The sequence below is a fragment of the Schistocerca americana genome, chromosome 2, assembly GCF_021461395.2.
Source record: "Schistocerca americana isolate TAMUIC-IGC-003095 chromosome 2, iqSchAmer2.1, whole genome shotgun sequence".
NCBI lineage: Eukaryota > Metazoa > Arthropoda > Insecta > Orthoptera > Acrididae > Schistocerca > Schistocerca americana.
Genome location: NC_060120.1, coordinates 254,293,005 through 254,319,555, shown reverse-complemented (window position 1 = coordinate 254,319,555; position 26,551 = coordinate 254,293,005).

The following is a 26,551-nucleotide window of genomic DNA, read 5'->3' as shown; positions in this document are numbered from 1 at the left end:
AACTGGATAAATCAAGAAGTAAAAACAGCAAGAGAGAAACTTAGACTTTTCCAATATGCAATGATAAATATTAACAATAATAATAGACTAAAGGTAGAATTTAAGAACTATCAGGATTACTATAAAGATCTTCTGCTAGAAACTAAAAGTAAATATGTAGCCACAATGTTAAGAAACTCTACTAACACAGGTTTAGCTGTTTGGAAAGTAATAAATAGCTTTAGGGATTGTAAGGACAGATCAACAAGTGATTTTACTATAAACCATATAGGGCATATCATGAAATGTCAATGTCAGATTGCAAATGTTTTTAATGAGTACTTTTCTTCTGTTGGAAAATCTGTCAATGACCATTTTAAGAATCTTCAGCATAGATATAGGGGCATTCCGATCAAACAAACCATATACTTGGCCCCAATCAATAACAAGGAAGTCAAAAACATAGTAATGTCATTAAAAAATACAAAATCAGCAGGCTATGATGGATTGTCTATCAGTACACTGAAAAGATGCATAGACAACATATCTGATGCCGCGGCCACAGCAGTAAATGATGTAATGGCATCAGGTTGTTTCCCAGATAGTCTAAAGACAGCACAAGTAACCCCGATTCACAAGAAAGGTGATAAATCTAAAATTGAAAACTACCGCCCCATCTCAATCTTACCTGCATTTTCTAAGGTTGTTGAGAAAGTTATTTATACTAGACTAATGACATTCCTGAGTCAACACAATTTAATATTTGAAAATCAGAATGGCTTTACGAAACACAAGTCAACATCAGTAGCAGCAGCACAATTAATAGACAAAATAATAATGGCCATAGAGAACAAGGAGCATGTAACTGGAGTGTTCCTTGATCTAGAAAAAGCTTTTGATTGTGTCAACACCACCATATTACTTGACAAGCTGTGGAACCTGGGTATCAGAGGAACTGGCTATGAGCTAATAAAATCGTATATGAGCAATAGAAAACAATTTGTCTTGCTTAAAACAAACAGTGGGTCTTACAAATCTAAAATTACTGATATCAAATATGGAGTGCCTCAAGGTTCTGTCTTGGGACCCCTTCTTTTCTCGATTTATGTTAATGATATACAGTAATGTTCTCTTAACTGTACAAAAATATTGTATGCAGATGACACATCAATAGTGTGTAAACACAAAGACTATGAGAGTCTGGAGGTACAGTGCAACAGTGTAACTAATGAAATAGTCAAGTATTTTAATGAAAGCCATCTAAATGTAAGTGCTTCAAAGACTGCAATGATGGAATTTAACATGAAATTATCCATAGGAAATGACATTGTAAAAAAGGAAAAATGGACAAAGTTCTTGGGAATTACAATCCAGGACAGCCTCAAATGGGACATGCATATTGAGTCCTTAGCATGTAAGCTGTCGAAGAATGTGTTTGCTATAAATATGATTAGCAAATATTGTAAGGACGTGTGTACTAAAAACTACTTATCATGCCCTATTCTCATCAAACTTAAAACTATGCTGTAGAAATATGGGGTGCAACAACTCAAGCCAACCTGAGTACATTATTAATACTACAGAAAAAAGTTATCAGAATTATTTGTGGTGCCAAACCTCGAGAATCATGTCGGAAGCTGTTCCCAAAATTAGGTGTGCTTACCATCATAGGTGTATATATATATTGAAAGTTATATTGCTTGTGAAAACAATAAATCCAAATTTCAACTGTGACCTGCACCAGTATGATACAAGGCAAAAGTTCAGATACCATGTAAATAGCCACAGAACAGCTTTATATGAAAAAAATGCACTTCATGCTGGGCTGAAGCTAGCCAATGCCCTACCAAAAAGTCTCACAGCCCTTCCTACTAACAAATTAAAAGATCATCTAAAAAGAATTCTAATTGAAAACCCTTTTTATTCCCTGGACGAGTATTATATCCATATGAAAAGTGCTTCATAAGTATGCCAAGCTCATAGTTTTAAGTAACCTACAACTAATATAATGTTGATAAAAACAGTATTTGTAATATCGTGATTGTATACTACCAAATGTAAAATCCATCAAAATGTAAAATTTATTAATACAAATAAATCTTTAGTTTGTAATTTATAAACTGACGTATTCAGAAGAATAATCTGTATGATGTCCTGAAACTGTATTATTTCTAGGGATTGTATTTGATTATTCGATGTTGAATAAATATTATTATTATTATTTATGTACATAAAGAACAAAAGAGTCCTATCACACTTCCCTAAGGCATTCCTGGCGATACCATTGTCTCTAATGAACAGTCGCTTTTGTGGACAATAGAGGTAGGTGATAAGGTGAGTGAAGGTGTGGTTTATATTTTTGTTTGTGACTTTAGTGGACTGTAAACTCTTATGGAATGAACCTGGTAAACTCAGGTGCCCAGCCCATACACCAGTACTTCTGAAATCACCATTCTTCCATGATGCATATTTTTTCCAACTCATCTGTCCATCTTCTCAAGTTATCCTTCTACTATCAATCTGTCTTTTCTTATTAGGTAAAAACTGTTTACAGATTGTGCAGATTTCAAGTGTCATGGCAGAGTGTTAGAAAAAATTGATTTTCATTTTTGACTGTTTAGCGCGAAGATTTTTCTGGGGTACAGAAAGTAAAAGTATATGTTACTATTTGTGACTGAAAACTCTGTGTGTATTGAATAACATTTGTTACACTTTGTATTTTTGCCCTGCCTGGATTTTAAATTTATATGGGTAAAATTTGGTTACATGTGGGGAAACTATTATGCTCTTTCTAAATAAAATTTGTATCTGCTCAGGATTATTAAATGAAAACGTAAGTATTTTGTATTTATGTTCTGTTGTGACACATAAAAGTAGGCGGATATGAATTCTGACCGTTTTTTGAGATCTATAGTGTATGCTTCATGATAATTCGGATTTTTGCTAGTTAAGAAGCCAGACATGATGCAGTCTTTGCTGTATTATTATTATTATTATTATTATTATAGTCCACTGGGAAATACGATTCTTATGGAAACGTCTGAAACATTAGTAAGAAATCTTGTTGAAAATGATCTTTGGGGCTGTATTTCAGCAAAATTGTGTCAACTCCTTTTTTGTCCCTGCATTAGTTTAATTTGAATATTCATTAGATGAAAATCTAAATATGAACCCAAATTAGTGAGGAGATGTAGGAGTACTTTTTAGTAAATTGAAAAAACTTAAAATGTGAAAATTTACTTGTTTTGAATACGTACCAAATGTCCATGATTTTAATTTCCTATGGTCAGAATAGTTTTATACAATGGGCAGTCAAATGAAAACAAGAGATATGGAAAAAAGTAAGCATACTGTTTCTCATTTCAAAAGTTATCACCATAACTAATAACATATTTATCCAGCTGTAAGTCAAGATAGTCGGTGCCTTCAGGGAAAAATGTTTGTAGTTGCCTACAGAATCATGATCACACACAGGCAAGCACCTCTTCGTCTGAAGCAAATCGCCAGCCACGAATGTCTTTCTTCAGGTTCCAGAAATATGGAAATCACAAGGGGAAGGATTGGGACTGTGTGGAGGATGTGTAATAGCTTCTCAGAAAAACTTCTGCAGTGTAGTTAAAACAACCTCGACAACATGTGGGCGGGTATTACTCTGCAACAGGATGATGCTGTCCATCATCATTCCTGGGCATTTGAACTTGCTGGTGCATTTTGATTTGTGCAACGTGTTCACATACTGTTGTGTGTTAATTGTGGTGCTGTGTTCCAGGAAGTCAATGAGCAAAAGTGCACGCAAAGGAAAAGCTAATCATGACTTTCCTGGAGCTGGTGTGTCTGTTGTTTCAACTATGCTACATAAGTTTTGGTGGGAAGCCCTTATGCTACCTCCATCAGTCTCAATCTCTCCCCAAGTGGTTTCAATTTATTGGAGCCCTGAAGGAAGATTTTTGTGGCTACTGATTTGCTAAAGAAGAAGAGGTGCATGCATGGGTGGTACTGTGGTTTATTCATCTCATAACGTACATTTGGAGTCCATTTGGTCTATATACATGAGACGTCAAAAATTTATAATACAGTGACAATGGCTTTTACACTAAAAATTAATAACTCTAAAATAAATAATTAAACTAAAATGATTTTTCTTGGGATATGTAACACATTGTATCCAGCTCAAATTTCCAGTGCATCCTGCTTGAATACATCCACTGACTAATAACAGTTCAGAGTCAGTGCCTCGTGCAGCTTTCTTTTAAGTGGACGTAAATTCATCTGTATTACGAGGAGAGCTGGAAAATAAGTTTCCCTGTCGACTGTGGTCAGAGTTGTGTGTGAGAGAGCATGAGACATTAAAGATAAGACACATCTTTATTTTTCTACATAATTTCCAAGTACATTGAGACATTTGTCATACCACTTTATAAGCTTCAAAAAGCCTTCCAGGAAAAAATCAGGGTGCTGCATACGGAAGGAGTGTTGAATGGCTTGTTTGATGTCAGCATTGGTGCCAAAGCACCGCATTCGGGAGGACGATGGTTCAATCCTGCGTCTGACCGTCCTGATTTAGGTTTGCCGTGATTTCCCTAAATCGCTCCAGGCAAATGCCGGGATGGTTCCTTTGAAAGGGCACGGCCGGCTTCCTTCCCCGTCCTTCCCTAATCTGATGAGACCGATGACCTCGCAGTTTGGTCTCTTCCCCCAAACAATCCAATCCAATCCTAACTAACCTAAGGACATCACACACATCCATGTCTGAGGCAGGATTCGAACTTGCGACCGTAGCGGTCGCGCGGTTCCAGACTGAACCACCTAGAACCACTCGGCCACCATGGCCAGCAATTTTAAGGTGTTCAGTGTTTTCACTAAGGCCAAAGGGATTTACTTTGTTGTGATAGTCTATTACATTTACATCAAACTTTGCTACATTTATAAAGAATTAATTGAAGTGCTCTGGTATTTGAGTTGGACTTAACAATAGTTTTTCCAGTTAATTTTTGAAATTTCTCGGCTTTAACATCTAACTCATATTTAATGAGTGACCACACAGCCTTTCTGTTATTTCTTTTTTGTTTCAAATTTGTCTGTATTTCCCAGTTGTTTTGCTGCCTTGACAACTCTTTTAAATATAATTTTACTTTTAATATTCTGTGTGGTTGCATGTTCCTTAGGAATTCTTTATTCCCTGGTTGATCCACTTTAATTTATTTGTCACTTTATTGCTGCAGAGTCTAGGTAGAAATGTTTTTAATTAAAATTACTGTACCATGTGCTCCTGGGAATGTCAATTAATAAAAGACAATTGGTTTAAATAAAGATCAATAACTAAAAATAATAATAAAAATGTAAAAAGACATTCTGTAATTACATTGTCGAGAAAATGCGGCAGCGAATCTGTATATAAAAATGTATATTCTTTGAAGCAAAGGATATTATTTAAACAGTTCACAGCACAATGTTATTCACAGATAATAACTATGACTCTCTCTCTCTCTCTCTCTCTCTCTCTCTCTTGTACTCTTGTCTGAATAGCACGCATGATCAGCCATTGTCTATGTAAGTGTAAACTTTGGTAATAACTTTACGCTAATTTCATGTTATCTAGTGTAAAATTGTTTTTACTTTTGTATTTAGTCTACCCATCCTATCAAAGCAAAACATTTTTATAAGTTTTCAGAAAGCTGAGCTGAGTTAAGTGCTGCAAGATCAGCAGCATTGTTGGCAGCCATTAAGCGCCACAGTTAATAAAAAATTCCTTTACAGCGTCCTGCACGAGATAAGGCTGTGAGTACTTCATATATGCACTCTGGAAATAAATTTCAAATACAGCAATAACAATGGTTTTAAAAATATTGAGAAATTCAACCAAGACTACAGTTCAGTGATTTCTTTAAGCCGCTTCTCGATCGATGTTTTATTAATAGCTTTTGAAGAATTAAAGAGAAAGAACACTAAGCAAAGGAATTATTAACAGTTGCATACAATATTCACAACACGACTCCATGATAATTAATTTCTCATGCTTTTCATCTGTGATAAATCCCTGAGATAAAATTTCTATTTGTAATATTCTTGTGTATGTAATTACGTGGCTTACATTTAGATGCTTGATGCTAAATCATAAAATAAAACCAATTAATAAATTACCATGAAAACTACTTAGGAAATTTTCAAAGTTTTCATCACTTAAGTTATAGTGATCAAAAGGCCATTTTTTTCTCTTTCAGCTTATTACTAAATATTAACATGTTTTCTTTGCTTAAGTTCCTTCTAATATGCATTTTCACACCTGAAACATGTCTGTCTGTGGCAGCTCAATGAGCAATGTACAATGATCAGATAGGCGCTCCCCAGAGCCTCCTCACCCCTGAATCCAATTCCCTCCTCATCCCCATGACACCCCGCACACCCACCTTCTACATGCTCTCCAAAATCCACAAATCCAACAATCCTGGATGTCCCAAAGTAGCAGGTTATTGTGTCCCCACTGAAAGAATTTTGACCCTCATGGACCATTACTACCTCCAGCCAGCTGCTCATAATCTAGCCTCCCATGTCAAAGATACCAACCATTTCCTTCATCAACTCTCCACTATCCCCACACCTTTACCTCCTGGATGCCTACTCATTACTACTGATGCCATTTTCCTATACACCAACAGCCCTCATGTCCACAGATTTGTCGCTATTGAAAACTTCCTTATCCAGCGTCCTACAGTCTCCAGACCCACTACCTCATTCCTCATACACCATACTAAATTTATCCTAACTCACTACTACTTTTCCTCTGAAGGGAAGATATAAAAACAAATCAGCAGCACAGCCATGGGCACCAGCATGGCACCTTTCTCTGCCAACCTTTTTATAGGCCAACTAGAAGAAATCTTCCTAGTCTCACAAAACACCAAACCCCCTAGGCTGGCTTGGGTTCACTGATTATAACATGATGATTTGGACTCAGGTACCCTATCCTCATTCCTTCACAACCTCTACATCTACATCATTACTCTGCAATTCACAATTAGTGAGTGGCAGAGGGTTCATCAAACCATCTTCAAGCTATTTCTCTATGCCACTTCTGATTTCTCTTATTTTACCATGATAATCATTTCTTGCTATGCAGGTGGGAGCCAACAGCATATTTTTTTCATTTGGGGAAGAAAGTTGCCAATTGAAATTTCATGAGAAGATACTGCCGCAACGAAACACCTTTGTTTTAATGATTGCCACCCTAATTCACGCATCATGTCCTTGCACTCTCTCCCCTATTTCTGGATAATACAATACGAGCTGCCCTTCTTTGAACTTTTTAGATGTCCTTCGTCAGTCCCATCTGATGCGGATCTCATACCCCACAGAAATACTCCAGAAGAGAGCGGACAAGGGTGGTGTAAGCAGTCTCTTTAGTAGACCTGTTTGTTGCACTTTCTAAGTGTTCTACCAATAAATCACTGTCTTTTGTTTGCTTTACCAACAACATTATCTATGTGATCGTTCCAATTTAAGTTATTCATAATTGTAATCCCTAAGCATTTAGATTTGTGTGATTTATTGTGTAACCGAAATTTAGCAGATTTCTTTTGGTGCTCATGTAGATAACTTCCCATGTTTCACTATTTAGTCAACTGCCACTTTTTTCACCATATAGATATCTTATCCAAATCATTTTGCAACTGGTTTTGATCATACGATGACTTTACAAGTTGGTAAATGAAAGCATTATCTGCAAACAATGTAAGAGGGCTACTCAGATTGTCTCCTGTCATTTATGTGGATCAGGAACAGCAGAGGGCCTATAACACTTCCTTGGTGAAAGCTAGATATCTCTTCTGTTTTACTTGATGACTCTCTGTCAATTACTACAAATTGTGACCTACCTGACAGGAACTCACGAATCCAGTCACACAACTCAGACGATACGCCAAAGGCACACAATTTGATCAGAAGATGCTGATGAGTGAGCGATTGTATATCATTGTTGGGTATGGAGCTTTGTATCAGAATACTCAGAAAGGAACCTCACTGGTATACAACCTGGAACAGAAGCGAACAGAAGCCTTGCCTTTATTAAATGATGTAAGCTACTTCACTGCACCCAGAATATCTACTTCTAAGTTACCCACGTTAGCAGTTGTTCTAGAGTCAAATTCTGGAGTATTAACTTCGTCTCCTAATTCGTGAATGAGTTTCGGAAAACCGTGTTTAGTAGCGCTGCTGCAGTGCCGTACAACTATAGTTGTATGTGTGGGGTACCTACTTGAAACAACATTCAAGTTTTCTTTGAAATGTTCAGTAACTGCATCATCTGAGTCAGGTGGTCAGTAAAACGAACCAATTATTAATTTATTCTAGTTGTCAAGTGTAACCTCTACCCATACTAACTCACAGTAACTACCTACTTCAATTTCACTACAAGGTAAATTACTTCTGACAGCAATAAACACTCCACTACCTACTGTTATTTAATCTGTCCTTTCTGAACACAATTATGTCCTGTGAAAAAATTTTGGCCACCTTCCTGGACGACCTCCTCCTCTCCGGTAGCTCCATCCCCACCTCTGCCAGTGTTAAACGCACCAACAACCAACAGAACCTGTTTTTGAACAGCTATCATCCCTTTGACACAGCCTACCGGTAGCCACCTGGGCAAGGCATATCTGCAGTGACAAGAACTTCTTCGCCCAGTGTGCTGAGGGTCTCACCAGTGCCATCACAGACAGGCACTACCCCCAGACCTAGTCCACAAACAGATCTCTTGTGGAATTACCCCCCCCCCCCCCCCCCGCCCCAAACTCCCACTAACCCCAAGAAACAGCTACAAAGGAGTGTGCCTTTCATCATCTAGTACCACCATGGACTGAAACAACTGAACCACATCCTTTGTCAGGGCTCTGATTACCTTCCACCATGATACAAAGGACATCCTACCCAAGATCCTTCCCACCCCTCCTAAAGTGGAATCAACCCCTGTGGAAGACCCTGGTGCAAGACTTGCACAATCCACCCACCCAGCACTTACTATTCCAGTCTTATCCTACATCATCAGAGGCCAGGCTGCCTATGAAAGCAGCCATGTCACATACCAGCTCTGCTGCAATCATTGCACAGCTTTTTATATAGGTAAGACTACCAACCAGCTGTCCATCAGGATAAATGGCCACCGCCAAACTGTGGCCAAGAGCAAAATGGATCACCCTGTGGCACAACATGCAGCTGAACATAACATGCTTGATTTCAATGGTTGCTTTACTATCGGAGCCATCTAGATCCTCCCCTCCACCACCAGCTTTCCTGAACTGCACAACACATTCTCCACTCCCGCAGTTATTACAGTCTCAACCAATGGTAACCCATTGTTTGCACACCCTCCACCCAAGGTTCCCCCCCCCCCCCCCCCCCGTCCTGTTGTGGGGCGGCGGGTGGAAAATAAGTTATTATTATTTGTATGTTGCCATTCTCAACACAGTCTCTCTAACTACAGTGTTGGCAACCAGAAAGTGATTAGCAAAAACGTGATGCCTGCAATTAAAGTTCACTGTGCCCACTCTGATAGAGAATTAGAGTTATTGATTATTGAAGTTCATTACTCTGAGGATTTAGGATGATGTCTGGGATTCATAGAAAATGCAGTTTACTATAACAATTTACACTATATTCTGAAAACGATAAAGCGTAAAACTCCAGACAAATGATTACCCATATCAGCTATTGTACTATCAGAGCTGTTCAGAGTCTATTGCTTGGATCCTATTATCCCTAGATAACGAAACTGTTCAATAATCGTTATCAATGTAAATGTTCAAAGTGAATGCTCGCCAAAATTTGATGTTAATATTCGTCAAACATCATGCTAGTAATGGTAGAATGTCTGTCCTGCGGCGACACATGAAAATACGACATATGCAAACTGAGACTAAATCACTGGAGTCGTTTTGCAATTAACACTTTACCAAAAGCGAACTCATTGTTAAGTGCATATTGAGTTACGTAATACGGCATCCAAGGCTGTTCCTTGCAACTGCCAAAACGCAACGCGACTTCCGACACAGAGTGCGCACTGATACGAATCTAGAGGAGAACTGGGGCCTTACTCTAGCTCACATGCTCTTATTTACACAGCCGCAGTGCAGACCGCCGAAGGTGCAGCCAACATCATTTGCCTTCCTGGCTAGCCGCTGTGCTACAAAACACCACTTCAAGCTACTAAATAATTAATTGCTTCATTCACTGAAGGCCAATGAAGCTCTTGATTTAATTGTGCAAGCAGCACACAGGCAAGTTTCTATAATAAAATTCTAATGTGGCTAGGTTAAATACTATTGGCGAGAGAATTATTTTAGTTGTACTGCACGCTATAGATGAGCTCTGAACTTGACATTTGGAGAGATGCTACAGCTATAGTTTTATAGCTACCTTTTTGAAACTTCTCACATCTTTGTTATAAAAGCGTATCTCCATTCTACCTAAATCTAAACATCCTAGCTTTATCCACTTGCTTAATCTATCTTGCTTCTGAACTTTTAGGACACAAAAACAGAAAATCATTAATTTCAACCAAAATATTACTTTGTGAGATCCAGCATGCTGTTTCCATTAAATTACAATGAAAAAGGAATCTGAATATAAATTTTGAAGTTTCTAGCTCCTTCCTGATGAGCCAATGATTTTTACATGAAACGACCAAATTTCAAAAACTGTTTAAGTTACCAAATTGAAACTTAACACATTATTATTTTAGCATTATTCCTGACATGCTATCAACTTTTCAGACTATTTACTTTATTTTTAAGGTATTGCACAACATTCGTGATGTCATAGCTAGTTACAGCGGACTAGGCTGGCACACAATGGAAAGCATATGAATTTTATATGGCGTGAGTAGACTGCTTCCCTACACTGTCACTTCCTCCATGTTCACAACCCCTCTCCCTCATTGTGTGCCGCCCTCCGCCAATGCACCCACCCTTCTTTCCCCTTTCCTGATCCTTTCCTTCCCCTCCCAGCCCCACAGCCCTTGATGCTGTGCCTAGTGGCAGTCTTACCATGCCTCCCTCCAGCCCCACTAAGCTCTGCCAGACAGCACTCACTCTCCCCCCACCTGTACCCTGCTATCCCTTCCCCTCCTCTGCCCCCTCCAGATTGCTGCTTTCATTCACCTAACAGTTGCATTCCGGTCTGAGCTACCGGAAAGGCGGTTGTTTGTGTAAGGTGTGCTTGCTTGTGTGAATGAGTCGGTGTAGGTATATCCTTTTCTGAATAAGGCTTCAGCCGAAAGCTAAATGTATAACAGATTTTTCTTTGTGCCTGTCAGCAACTTAATGTCATCTTTGCAGTGACTAGCAATCAATCTTTTTCCTTATACTGTTCATATTCCAATCTTGAGTCTTCATTGTTAGATGTTGTTTTGAAGTTTGTAGAGTACTGCTGAGGTTTTCTTTGGATAATTTAATGTTATAATTTTAAATTTTCTTTGTGTTTTGTGATGATATATTTAGATTTTATGTGAAGTACAATGATGCACTTAATTTTTGAGGTAATCATAATACAGATGATGATTCTGAATAAATAATGTTGATGAAGATTACGGCATCGTGAGGGACTTGTGTTCATCTCATGTGGTATAGATTTTTGATAAAAAAGAGTATGACAATTTTGTGGGTTTTTGGTCCGTCAAATCTTTACTGTTTTAATAATGTGCTTGCTGAGGCTCTGGTGTGCATGATGTATTTGAATTTCAGTTGATTGCTTTGTGATAATGACGTGTTATTGAGATGAGAAAATTAAAATGACTGACTATGTGAAATGTGGAACAAAATGTTTTAGCTGATTATAAGCAAGTGCCATCTGATTACAATTTTTCAAACAACTGTCTGACACATTTGAGGCAAAATTAATGTGAAATTGAGCATAAAAGTGAATGGGGTAATTGAAATTGGAGGGATGAAGCAAAAGCAAAAATGATTGCTGTTATTGGGAAATTGACGAAAGACTTTATTTAAATGAAAAAAACATATTCTGGCAAAGATTTTATACTGTTGGGAAAATATTGTAGGAACGTTGTGGTGGAATGTACATACTTGAGGAGTTAAGGTGACCACTCACTGAACAGCAGCAGCTTTACAGTGATATTATCTCTGTGGGAAGGGGTTGGGAGTGGAAGTAGCATAAGGATGGACTAGGATGTTGTGTAGGTTGGCTTGGTGACAGAATACCATTTTTGGAGGGGTGGGGAACAGTCTTGTAACATATACCGTATGTAAAAAGAAATTTTGTTTATTTATCAGGTATTCGGATGATGGGATAATCCTGAAATGCTTCATAACAAGAAATAAAAACGAGCAACATTGCATTATTAAAGTCTATTTCATAATCTGGGGTAGGATGTTTCGCGTTTCAGGGCATGATAGTAATAATCAAAGGCCTGGTGAAAGATGTGATTCAGTTGTTCCAGTCCAGGTTCATACTGGGTAAAGAGAGTGGCAGTCCTTGGGGATAGTCAGCGGATTAAGGTCTTCTTAGGACATCACATGGGAAATCTGTTTGTGGACTAGGTATGGGGCTGTAGAGCCTGTCTGCGAAGGCACTGCTCCCTCTGCAAAATACCATTACTGTGCAATCCTGACGACACACACCCCATCTCCAAAACTGAAACACTTGTTCTCCAACACTTGGAAGAGAATTCCAGATAGTGCTTCAATAAATTGTCAAACTTGTTGATGTACTACTACTTGGATTTTTCCACATGTGAAAATGTGTTTCTTGCTTAAATTTGCACCTTTATGAAAACCATAGTAAAACCACTGTAGTGATAGTACAGCTATCCAGAATGTTTTGTCTGACATACACATTATAAATAGTAGTAAAGATGAAGTGCTTTGGATGCAGTTTTGGTGAAGTTTGTATACTTTATTGAAAAGTCAATAAGCAATAAAGAGAAGAATCATTTGAGTACTCTGCCTATTAATCTTAAAGATCTGGACATTAACTATAAATGGTCAAGATGTTGAATGAAACAATGCCTCAGACATTTAAGCCAAATTTAAAGATAATTGCTCTTTGTGATAAAACTCTTCAAGAGAAAAGTTAATCTTATTTGCAAAAATAATGTTTAACACTAAAAGTGTTATATTTTTTTATTCGTAATCTTGTGAGAGTGTTATTTCACAAGGTGTCCTAACCACACTAATGCACAGAGCATGTGACATCTCAGACCTAAACAGTGTAGATGCTGAACTGCAGAACCTACATGCTGTTCTTTGCAACTTTCAGAAATAATGTGTCATAAGATCGATCAAGCCTGCGGAGGAGGAAGAGAAAACTTTTGTGATTGGGATTATCTCTTACATTGGGAATACATAAGTGAAAATCAGAATACTCCAGAAACATGATGTCCTAAAGCAGCCGAACAGCAGTTATGTGAGTTATGTGCATGTATCTTTTCTGAATAAGGATTTGGCCAAAAGCTTGATGTGTAATGGTCTTTTCATTGCACCTGTCTGTAACTTGATGTGTCATTTTTACAGTGAGTAGCAGTCTATCCTTTTCATAACTGACGATAACGTCAGGTGTGTGCACTGCCCACCAGCCAAGATAAAAGCTCTGTTGGGGTCAATCAAGAATGACTTAAGATTCCAGAAATCGGGAGTCTACAGCATCCCCTGCTAGTGTGGGGAAAATGTATGTAGGCTAGACTATCTGGCCAGTACAGAGGAAATGCACAAACAGGGTGTATATGCGGACAAGGAAAAAAAATTCCTGGATTTTCCCGGTTAAAAATACACTTTCTCCCGGGTGAAAACACGCTTTTTCCGTGTTAAGTGACAGTGAATTTTCTCTTATGAATCCTTTGAATGGTTACGGTTTTATACATGGGCGTAGAATTTCCCAGCACTTCAGAAAACAAAACTCAGGGAAAAAGACACGTTTTGGAAATATATTTCATGTGCAGCAACATGTATGCTGCGTATTATGAAAGTATACATTGGAATTCCACCAAACACCGCATGTTACTTTCCAAATCATTGAAATCAAGATTGCAAAGCACTTTTGTAAGCCAGTCATAGCTCATGTCACGTGAACTCGTCAGTCGATGACAGCAGATATTCAGAGCATAGGACACGTGATGTAGTCAGCCAACAGCAACATCACTGTCAAGTACCATGAAAACACAAACAGGTAAAGTTAATAGTTTAAATTAATATATATAGTGTTGCTACATGGAAAGCAAAGCGTTCACATATAATATTGGTCTCTAAGGTTAATAAGCTGCAAGAGAAACTAAGCTTTCACATATAATGTTGGTCTTTTTTGCGCGTTACACTTTAAGATATATCACACAAATGTGCCAGTAAAATTTTTAATAATGACATAAATGTCTGATCTTCAGGGTTTGAAATTCTTCTAAATGGCTCATCATCAGAGAGTTTATTTTTAAAATAGGCCTTTCTAATATTGCAGCAATTTTGTAACACACACCAAATAAACAAGATTGTTTTGGCACAAATGGCCATTTTTATAACACGACAGAATATAATTCACGAAGTACCAATATCAAACGCCTATTAGGCCTACTACAAGCAAAAAGCTTTATGTTAGGAAATAGTTTCACATTTCATTCATACGCACCAGTTTCTCAAGCATGAGATCGAAAAGTAGTATTACGAAATTTTTATATAAATTTGGAATCGTCTTATTCTTCCATAATTTGTGTGATGTCCCCGTTTCTTCTCCTTCCTCGTTCTAACAAACAATATTGTCATCACCAATTCTGTAGCTATTCCTGCCATTGTCAAAATTTGTTCGTTGATTAACTACACTAACCCTGCCAGAATCACAGGTTTAGTTATCCCGCTATTATTTTCCGGTTAGACGTTATTACGTGTTCGTATAACACGTTTTCTGCGTTACTGCAAGAATAGAACTTAAGCGGCTGCTAGCCGGGGACTGAACAACTGGTCCTTACTAGTGAAGCGATCTGGCCAAAAAATTTCTGTCAAAGTTTCATTTTCTTGGATACATCTTTCTCACCTGTTATTCCTGTCAGTCGTTTATTTCCATTCTGGTAGTCTGAATCTATGGATTTCGCTTGTAATTATAACAACGCTGATCATTCGCAAACCCAATCAACCACATAATCAGACAGCGACTGGCATTCATCGGTTCGGCTTTATTCCGCTCAGCTCATATAGCTCCGTCCCCTTTTGTCTCCAGAAAGTTTATTTCTAGATGCGACGAGGATTCTCCTGACAGAGACATCACGTACACTATGCATGCACTAAAAATCAACTTATGATTCATTCAGAAATCAACATAAAATGTATTTAAAAATGTTCAAAACCCAACAGGGAAGCGTTTTAAAATCATATGAATCGATAGACAAACGTGCGCTGGATGTTAGGCGCTTTGTGAACAAACTCAACTGCGCATGTGTACGAGCCCGCTCGTAACTGCTAAAACGAATCAAATGCAAACAGTTGAGACTTCACGCTCATCGGAGGCAATTTGTAGTTATGAAGCATTGCATAGTCTTCTTAAAGCCTTTGACACACGTTACTGTTGGAAGACGCTCGCACGAGCACTGTTTGTCGTTGTTGTATATGGCGCATTTCCTTTGCAATTTAAGTTATTTTCGTTTTTTTTCTCTCATTCATGTTTTATTGTTGAAGTATTATTCTGCAGGAGCGGGATACAGTAATATCCTTTGTTAGAGTATCGGTTCTTACCAGTCAAAATTACAAAAATTTAACTGAAAACTAAAACAATGAAAAATTCCCCGGGGTTTTCCCAGTTTTCTCCCGGATGAAAAAATTCCCGGGTTTTTCCCAGATCTTCCGGCTGTCCCGGGTCGTATACACCCTGACAAAGCACAAATACCACACAGACAACGAACAGCTGACAAATTCTGTTGTGGCAGAACACTGGATCTTCCACGTATGTCACAAATTACAATGGCGCCCTTCTGTTTTAACAGGTTGACACCTAGGATTCTACACTAAAATAAGTTATAGAGATCTGGCTACAAGATGAACTAATAAATAAAGAGAGCAGTTTTCAATTAAGCACGGTCTGGGTCACTGCATCGGCAGAGGCCTGCTTCTGGCGCTGCTGGCAGTGGGACTGAAGACATGGGACCGGGCCCTGGCGATGTGCTTATCCCATCAATGCACCAGGTCTGCACCCTGCTAGAAGCTGCAGGGGGATATAAACCTGGTGTGCAGGGAAAGACAGTCACTTGTGTGGAACACATGAAAATGGCAAGAAGTCGGCTTGCAGAAGTAATGCATCTTCTGGAGGACACCACTGCCTTAGTACTCGAGAAAAATTCATAAGGCAACTATATTATAGTTTGTAATAATATAAGGGTCAAATGAGTAGGAATGTCATTCTATTCGTTCATGTGATAATTTTGTTTAACTGAATGCTATATATTTAGAAAAGTGTTAAGGTTCGAGGTACTACTTGACTGATACATTGTACACCTAAGTCGTGTTATAATTAATTCCATGTAAAATTTTCTGGCAAATAATTTGTTTAATTTAGCCTGACTCTTAATTAACAAATTATCTGGGTAAAAAAAATGCAGTATATGGGTCACAGGAATTAGGGTAACAAACGCATAGTGTCAAACCTGGAACATAAATAAGCCGAAGGGAAGTATTTTTGATTGCTACTCACCATATTGAGAAACACAGACAGGCATAACATGAGAGTTTTCAGCCAAAAAGCCTTCCTCTCAAGTAGATAACATACATACATTCATGCAAGCACAAACTTGTTTGCCTTTCAGTGACTCAACATCTCTGAATGCTGGGTATGTATCTATTCTTTTCATAATGCTGTCGTTATTCCATCTTCCCTTCATTTGAAAATATTTCTGAGTGTGGCAAAACTTTATGAATAAACTGTTGTAAGCTCACAGGATTTTGACAATTACCTGCTCATGAAACAACTTCAATTACTGATTTATCCTAATGAAAATGTTTCACAGAAAACTGAAAATACCATTGGAAACAGTAGAATAAAATGTGAATAATAAGGTTATGTAAAACCCTCCATAAGTAATAATCTGCCAATTTTTTGGCACATATGCTACATGCATTACTTGTACAACGGAAGGCTGGAAAAAAAGCTTAATAATGTAGCAAACTGAGTAACCCACTTTGCTACATTTTAGAGTCACTGGACAATTCAAACAGCAGTACATTCCAATAGATTCAAAAATAATGATGATTTTGCATCTGCAACTATGAGTTTTGAATGTGTAATATCAGCTGTAAGCACATTTAATGTAACTTAATAATTGACACAGTTAATTACTAAATATACATTTTATTAATGAGACTGTAACAGCAACCACAAGGCATACAAACATGAAAGCTTGTGAGACACCGTTTGGTGTTCAGACTGTACTTGAATATGTACATAACAAACTATGTACAATAAAAACTATTTTACAGTATGAAATCTTCTCTAAAACCTTAATGGCAAGAGAAAAGTTGAGCAATAACAATAATTTATTAAATACTTCAACAATAATTTTTGTACACTCCATCACTTATCACAAACCTGTTCCATTTACAAAATGGAAGCATTAAAAATAAATATCTGTGTACAAAATAACTCACGTCAATCTCGGGGAAAAAAAAAAAACTTTCGTCAACTCACAGGCACATATACAAGTACTACTATGTCATCAGATCTATGAAATACTTCATTTTTTCCACATGCAGTGATACACGGAAGATTTAAGAATTATTTGAGTCTCTCTGAAATCATAACCAAAAGTGCAGTACACAGACACAGCAACAGAACTGGAAAATAAAAACTTTTCGAAAATTAAAATACAGTACAAACAAGGAGCTGCAGCAAATGCCACTGCATGCAGCAAATATGTAAACCAGGTGGCAATATTAGCTGAGATGAGATAGAAGATGAAAAAATTTACATTTACTGAATTACAAGACACACATAAATTTGTATTTCTTACATAATTTTTTTTAAATTTTGTGTGTATTATGTCTGGCAATAAGATTTATAGGTTTTTTTTATGTTTACTGAAACATGTTTATCTATGATTTACAAGATACAAGGAAAACGAGATGTTTTCAATTATCATAATATTCTATGTTGAATGTAATGGCCTGTGCAATTTACAGATGTGATTCACACCAGTACACTGTCTGTAAATGTGAATTAAACAGAAGTTCTTTTTCAGAAGCAGGTGTCCATCTCTCTCTCTCTCTCTCTCTCTCTCTCTCTCTCTCTCTCTCTCTCTCACACACACACACACACACACACACACACACACACACACACACACACACACACACACGGTATTGCACTTATATGCTTGCATTAGAAATTATGTAGTTTAAGACTACGCCTTCTGAATATTTTGTGCTCAAATTTAAACTGATGTTAATTCTCAAGAGTTATTTCTAACAATGGAGAATGCACAACCAGGTTGCAAGAGGAGACGCAGACAAGATACACCACATAGTTGCCACAATGTACAATGTTCATACCATTTTACATGGAAACTCATTATGAGCATCACTGAAGCCAACAGTACAGATCTTTTTAATGGCCCTTAAAATAGCAAGTTGTTTGTTGTAGTTGTTCAGTCTGATGAGCTAATACTTAGAAGGAACAGATACCTCAGACAATAAAGTCATGCTGCCTGCAGTCCAGCAGTAAGCCATTACCATATTCAACATATCACAGAGTTTTCATACTTATTTTTGTGATTATAACTTTTCAAATTAACCCCCATAAAGTAAGCCATATCTGAAAGCATAAAATTAGCTAGTGAACAGTCCTCAGGACTCCTGTGAAGTAATACCACTTATAAATAGCGATGTTTCAAAGTCATTCTAATCCTATGGCATTCATACAACATTAGCTGAAACCTTAAGCTTGCAATTCATCCAGGCTTCTACCTCAAGAACTATTCACCACTTTCATACATTCATAAAATCATAATCTGAAAGTAAATTAATTTATACATACTAGTGTGAGAATACAGTTTGTGGCAGATTAATATATGTTTAAAAGTGTCCAACAATCCAAAACTACCATATTTAATAATATGATGAAGGGCGATACTGGGAACACTCAATAAATTTCGTCTCTCAAAATATGGAAGTGGTTTCACCAAAACCTGTAACAATAAATCTGTTAAATATACTACCCAAGCCTGTCAAGTTAGTGAAAGTGTTGAAATGATACAAGAGTTTGGAAAGTGCATTACTCATTACTTCACAATTTTATTTAAGACACAATGACAATATGAATGTACAATATTTCAAGGCAGTACTCTAAAGGAGACAGACAATTTAACAGAAATTACCTTGGTGTATTCCTCAATTACAAGCAAGATTTCTGGTACCAAATTTCTCCACCCAACTGACCAACAGTAGTGTGATATTTTAAAGCATACATTGTGTTATCATTATTTATAAAGTAAGCAGTGAAAAATTGTCACACATTTCCCCAACAAATGTAATTATTTACTTTTAGTGCTAATAACAGATTCAAACCAAAACACCATGAAAACAGCAGATTATGTTAGTAACGTGATGTCTTTCTTTATCTACACATAACTGGTGCCTCTCATCAAAGTTTTGCATTTCACTTGCTAACGTTTCCTTTAGTACAGCTGTACATCTTCACGAGTGGTAACTTCAAGCTTATCTAGCTTATGAGGTCGACTCCAGATTTCAGGTGGCAAGGCATGAAGAAATCACAGACAATGTTGGATTGATAGTTACTTGTAAGAATCACATTTCTTTCATTGTGACTAGTAATATTTGAAGTTATGCCTGTACAACATGGTGATATCCCTGATGTAATTCTCTTGGATTCTCCACAGGCAATACATGACTGTTTTTGTGTGTTTGGCAGGACCATCCACATGTAAATGTGTCTAATCATCCACTTTCAACACAATGTTATTTTGCAAAATGCCCTGTGGTGGATACAACTACTGCACTCGGGTAGCTGTTGATAAATCAAAATTTTGAATGGACTGAAGTTCCACTTAATGGCAGCTAGGAAAATTAAAACTGCACTACTCACAGTTGGTATACACTATGTTCGACCCCTGTCCTCTTCCCAAGTACCACTAGTCTCAACAACGTGTATTTCTTTTTCAGTAATCCCATATAAAAAAGATAGGTCCAATTGTACAAAGAATGTAAATTGTATGCATAAACTGAGAGCTTCCACAAGTAAATAACACAATGTGGATACAACATACAGAATAAAACATACTTACACTAAAGCTATTGCTGATAATTTGTACCTTCTCTAAGGCTCTTGTCCGGAAAATCTGATGTACTATTTCTTCTCAGCAGCAGGCTTTGGACCTGAGAGATAGTGGTAATTAACAAATCGTGTACCCTGCACCAGTTGTGCAGTTGTGTTGGTAAAGTGACAGGCAAACAGTAACATGTTCCTAGGCTGAACACGCCATGCAAATCGCATGAACATACATGAATACAACGTAAGTGCTGAAACAGAAAAAACAAATTCAATATATACACACTTGTTTGTCTCAAAGAAAATGCCATAACTTAAAAACAGAAAAAAATGAATACTTCTGCACATTAAAGACTGTTTCTTTTTCACAATGAAATTGATTTGAAATTAACCATCATGCCAACAATTGCATAAGTGGTGAACAATCATCAAATGAAAAAAAAGTCATCAGCACATTATTGTGTAAAGCAATTAAGGAAACCAAAGAAAAATTTGGAGTAGGAATTAAAGTTCAGAGAGAAGAAATAAAGACTTTGAGGTTTGTCAATGACATTGCAATTCTGTCAGAGAATTGGAGGAGCAGCTGAGTGGAACAGACAGAGGCTTGAAATGAAGCTATAAGATGAAAATCAACAACAGCAAAACAGGAGTAATGGAATGTAGTCAAATTAAATTAGGTGAGCTGAGCAAACTAGATTAGGAAACAAGACCCTAAAAGTAGTAGACAAGTTTTGCAGTCTGGGATTCAAAATCACTGCTGATGGCCAAAGTAAAAACTATAAAATGTAGACTGGCAATGGCACGACAAGCATTTGTGAAGAAGAGAAATTTGCTAACATCTGATACAAATTTCATTGTTAGGAAGTCTTTTCTGAAAGTATTTGTACGGAGTGCATCCATATATGGATAAATAATTTAGACACGATGTTTTGAAATGTGTTGGGTGGATAGATCAAGTAACTGATGGAGATGGAATTGAATACAACTGGGAAGAAAAGAAATTTGTCACACATCCTGACCAGAAGAAGGGATCAGTCGATAGGACACATTCTTACAAGGAGCCCCTTGAGTGTGAGGTCACAAACAGCCAATGATATTTATGGCATTCTATTCCCCACTTATTGTCAACCACGCAATCACAATATTGGCTGCTAATGGCAACAGGGGTGTGGGGCTGGAGGTATCCAATGCTAAGCACAGCATGAGGCTACAGAGCTCGGTTGAACAGCTTAGTCGACAAGCAACTCACAACACTGCTACAATGCTAGTGGTGCTGAAACAAAACAGAGCAATGGCAGCAATAAGCAAAGCAAACATTGCATTATATCTTCAACTACAGTTGCCGAAGTTGACATTTCGTCACAAAGCAACCCAAGGAAATTCACAGAGCGCAAAAGAAGTGGAGGATTAAATATGAGCATTTCTTCAAGATGAGTCTGTGGAATGTGCAGTGTCATATACACCCGAATGTGCAGACAATATACATCAGGAGTACAATGACAACGATACATGCTTAATAAGAAAGTGATACTGAAACAGGTTTCAAGCCACCTAGTTCATCATCCTTGTTGGACAGAGGGCTAGAAGTCCTGTCTCCGGTGAAATGTAGTAAAGAACAATCGTTGTCCAAGGAGCGGGTATGAAACATAATTATGTACATGAAGATCATCTGCAGAAAAAATTTATGAAGAGATTTCGTGTAAGTCTGCAGCACTATGGCTGTGAAGTGCATAAGTGAAACTATGGATATTCAACGGAGGACAAGGTGCACTTGTTACAGAAACTGGTGTATTGAAGATAAAAAAAATCTATTGACCAAGCCGTGGCAGGAGCAAAACCAAACACACACACACACACACACACACACACACACACACACAAAAGAAGAGGCTTTTATGTGTGTTCTCCTGCCACTGCTTGGCGAGTAGATTTTTTTTATCTATATAACAAATTATAGTAGATTTTTTTTATCTATATAACAAATTATATCATCAAAAATTGATTATTTTCACTGTTGCAGAAAATGGTGTTGGCATGTTTCAAGGATGCTAGATGCAATTTACAGGATGTGCATGGCAGTGACCTACTACATTGTGCACATCAAACCACGGGTGACATAGGTGACAGTGATTTCAAGGGAAGAAATGGATGGCTGCATAGCTTCAAACAGTGCTATATAATTGGAAGACATAACGAAATTCCAAACAAAGTGTCAACTTTACGATGCACTGCAAACTGCGGAATCAGCTCAAAAACTCATAGATGAGATAAGCAAACTTATCCCATTGTTCAGCAAGGAATATGTTTTCAACTCCAACCAATCAGGACTTTACAAGGAGGTGCATATGAAAGGAAGCCTGGAAATTAGAAGTACCAAGAGAGTTGTATTAAGATCAACTAACATCATCAATGCCTTAATGGATTCATATACAAATATGTCAAATATTAATCTGGATGATAAATTGGCTGGAAAGTTATTTATTGGGCTGTGAGAAGTTGGAGGCGCTCTGCCCGCCCCCCCCCCCCCCCCTTTTCTTGTTGTATAATCTTGCAAAGGAAGTAGGGAACATTTACGCCACAGCAAGGAAGAGTGGGCATAAGAGAACTACAACTATGGTACGAGCACTGCTTTTGGCCAACAGCTTTTGCTTGATTCCTGGTCTGCATATAGAAATCGTACTCCTTTAGAGCAAATTATTCATGCTGGAAAGTGTGTGACGTTGCAGTGCATACCACCTGGAACCACTGGACAAATTAATTCTCTGGATGTTTGTTTTTTGTGTGCCTGTAAAACACATCATCATACTATCTGTAGCTACACATTACAGGATACTAGTTTCATGATAAGCTCCACAACAGAGTATTTTGCATTTGATTGCATGTCATAACAGACTGTCAGTCCTCATCACCCCGTTACACCAATATGATTCTACATGCAGTGTTTAAGAGTGGATAGTTAGCTGAACGTCTTCCACGGTTTGTAACTCCCAAGGAGTTTGCCTTCGATCCTGATGTAAATTAATGGTTTGTTTTAAACATTTCTTGAATGTGGACAATGTCCATTTTGCGAAGTGTAATACATACATTGAATATTAGGTTGATCTCTGCATCTCTTGGATACTTATTTTCTGTCGGCCTTTTAACACAACACTTTCAAATGAGCCTTACTACAGACTGAACTTGTGACCTCACAGCCAAGGGGGTTCCTTGTGAGACACATTATAGGATCATCAGTTTCGTCGTGGAGCGGGGTTGGGTGGCGGGGGGGATGTGGAAGGTGACCAAGAGATGAATACAAAAAACCAGATTCAGAAGGATGTAAGTTGCAGTAGTTATTCAGAGATGAAGAGGCCTGCACAGGATAGAGTTGTATGTAGAGCAGCATCAAATCAGCCTTCAGACTGAAGACCACCACCACAACAAAGCAACATATTATGTAGGAAAACCACTGATATTTATGATTAACTTACAGCATAAGCAATAGTTAAACACAAAAGGTTAAAATTGCATGAAGAAGTATTAATGTGTTTAGGGACAAATAGCCAACAACTTTTGAAATGTTAATGAATTACCTACGGGAACAAGCTAATATTACACTCCTTACATATACTAGCTTTAAAAGGCTTCACACCGAGACAGAGCTGCCCCTGGCAGGCACACTGCCCAGCTATTGTACATACCGTACGTCTGAATGGTCTGAGATAGAATGATAGATAAGACCCTCAAACAGACCTAAAAAATTTACTACTCAAATAGGCAAGACTTTTTTGCAGATATTGGTTATCTAAACGTTATTTACAGATTATATAAAAAGAATGTGTGTTCTTTTAGTGTGGGATAAAGAAGATGCCCTACAACAGTCATTTTTATATGAGTCAATAATATGTCTAGCAAACTGCGCTTGGCAGCATGTTCTACCACTGGGTGGTCAATGCTGCTCCCGGTCGCAGTTTAGTAGCAACCATTCACTTGCGTGGGCAGTTGGTTGATGGTCTTGCTTACATAGAATGTGGTGCACAAACTGTAGCAAAGCTAGTGTATGGCATGGCTGCTTTCAGAGGTGGCCCTGCCTCCGATGGGATAGGGTTAGCCTGCCGCAAGCCTGGAGTAGGAAGTGTTGGGTGGGTGAATCGGATAGCTCTTGCAACTGGGTATTCTACTGCACTCATATGACAAGAGGTTGGAAGTGGGTGTGACGTAGGATTGGTCAGTGCCTCTACTATGTGATGAGCAGTAACCTTTATTCCTAAATTGTGTACATTCTGCCAGAACTTGCCAGTACCATATTTACACTCAATAAAATAGTATCTCTGCAAGGAAGCCTTTATTAGGGTTACTGCACTCTAGCTGAAGGTGACTGGATGTCCTGGCACGGTCTTTGTTGACTGAATGATATAATCGAGGAAGAGGTCTATTAAATATTTTTTTTAGAATCTGCCATACGCGGGAAGCCTATTGTCAAAAATAGGATGGATTCTCAGTAAGCACAAAGAGAAAGTGATTTTTCGCCCTCCACAAAAGACACAGCAGCACTCCCGGGTTCCGTTAATGATGATTTGGTGCTTCGGAAGCCTGGGGTTTACAAGATCCCCTGTGAATGTGGCCGTTCACACATCGGACAGATGACATGTACTGTCTGCGAGAGATGCACAGAGCACTGCAGGTACACCTGGCTCTTACAAACTAATAACTCTATGGTGGCAGAGAACTGTATTGACACTGGGCGCTCTATGGTGTACGATAATGTTGAAATTTTACCATTGACTTCATCTTTCTGGGACTCAGTAGTGAAGGAAGCAACTGAAATACTGTTGGTGATGAATTTAATTACTAGAGATAGCAACTTTAGCTTGGACAAATCATGGAATCCGGCAATTTCTGTAATAAAATCACAAAGACATCATAACAGTGCAGCTTGCAGTAATACAGAGATATCACCATGTGGATTGACTGCGCAGCCATAGGTCTATTTCCATGCATATGCCATACCTCTTTGTCACCGATTGATGTCTCTGGTGCCTTGTATATCTGTGGCCGCATGCACAGTGGTGCGGTCCATGGGTTTAAAAGGACAGAGCAAGTGTTGGAGCGTCAGTCACCTCGGCTGACTCTGAAGATGGCTGGATGGTATTTAGCTGAAGTATTAGAAGAAGAAGTCGAATTTATGTGGCTGCATGCCCAAAATTTTATCGACCAACTGGCTTTATGTCTCGTGTTCACAGTGATATTGTCTTCTGGTAAAAAGGTATTTGACTAGCAGCGACCATACATTAATGAAGAAATAGAGAAGTCTTGCAAATTCAAAAGAAAACGATAACTGTTACTTATTTGCCACTTCTTCTACAAACTGTCCAACTTCTGAAATTTAAATATCTGCTAGCAGCATGAAAGTAACAATTTTCACTGTATTCAGGTGCCTATACAACAAGCATAGTGCGAATGTTGCTGACACAGGTAGGTGTATGTATGGAAGTGCCCTACATTGGGAATAACGAAGGGACAGCACAAATGTTCACCGCTTTGCCATTTGTCTGTTCGACATGCTCGACATGAGGTCAGCGAGTCAAGTGTGCATCCAACTGCACTAAGGATGCTGGGAAAGAGGTGTAGTGGGGTTTTTGATTGCGGAAGAGTATCCGGAAGTGAAATTTATGCCCAAATGACTGCTGAGTATAGCAAACATAGTATGTCACGTGTGTGTTTGTTTGTATGGAAGAAACAATTCAGAGAAGGTTGGTGTAACTGAAACACAGCAGTCAGCCACGACAGGCCATCATGTCACTACCCCTTCTGTCATTGCTGTGGTGGATGCTGCCATCAGAAATGACTGGTGACATACAATGGAAGGCATTTCGTTCATGTTGGACATCAGTCATGATACTGCTCATGTCATCATGACACAGCATTTAATGTTCTGGGAAGTCTGTGCAAAGTGGGTTCCCCCTAGCCTGTCAGATGACCAGAAGTTGAACAGGAAGTTACACCACTGCAGCATCTGAAACTATCACCATGAATATTGTTTCCTGTCCCATACTCTCGCAGTTTCTGTGGGCAACCACAAACATTTTTCCACAAAGGCAGTGACCATTTTATCTCGCAGTGGGACAAATGTACTAACAGATATGGCAATTATTTTTGAAATAATAAACGGTGTACTTACTTTTTTCCCTACCTGCCCAATTTTTATTTGAATGCCCCATATAATTAATTGCCATTAACTTCTTGTTTATGGATATGTTAATGTCAAGCAAGCAACAGTATATACAGACTCTCTGTTTTGTACCACTAAAAAAGCGGCAACTTCTTCTTATTCTCCTAC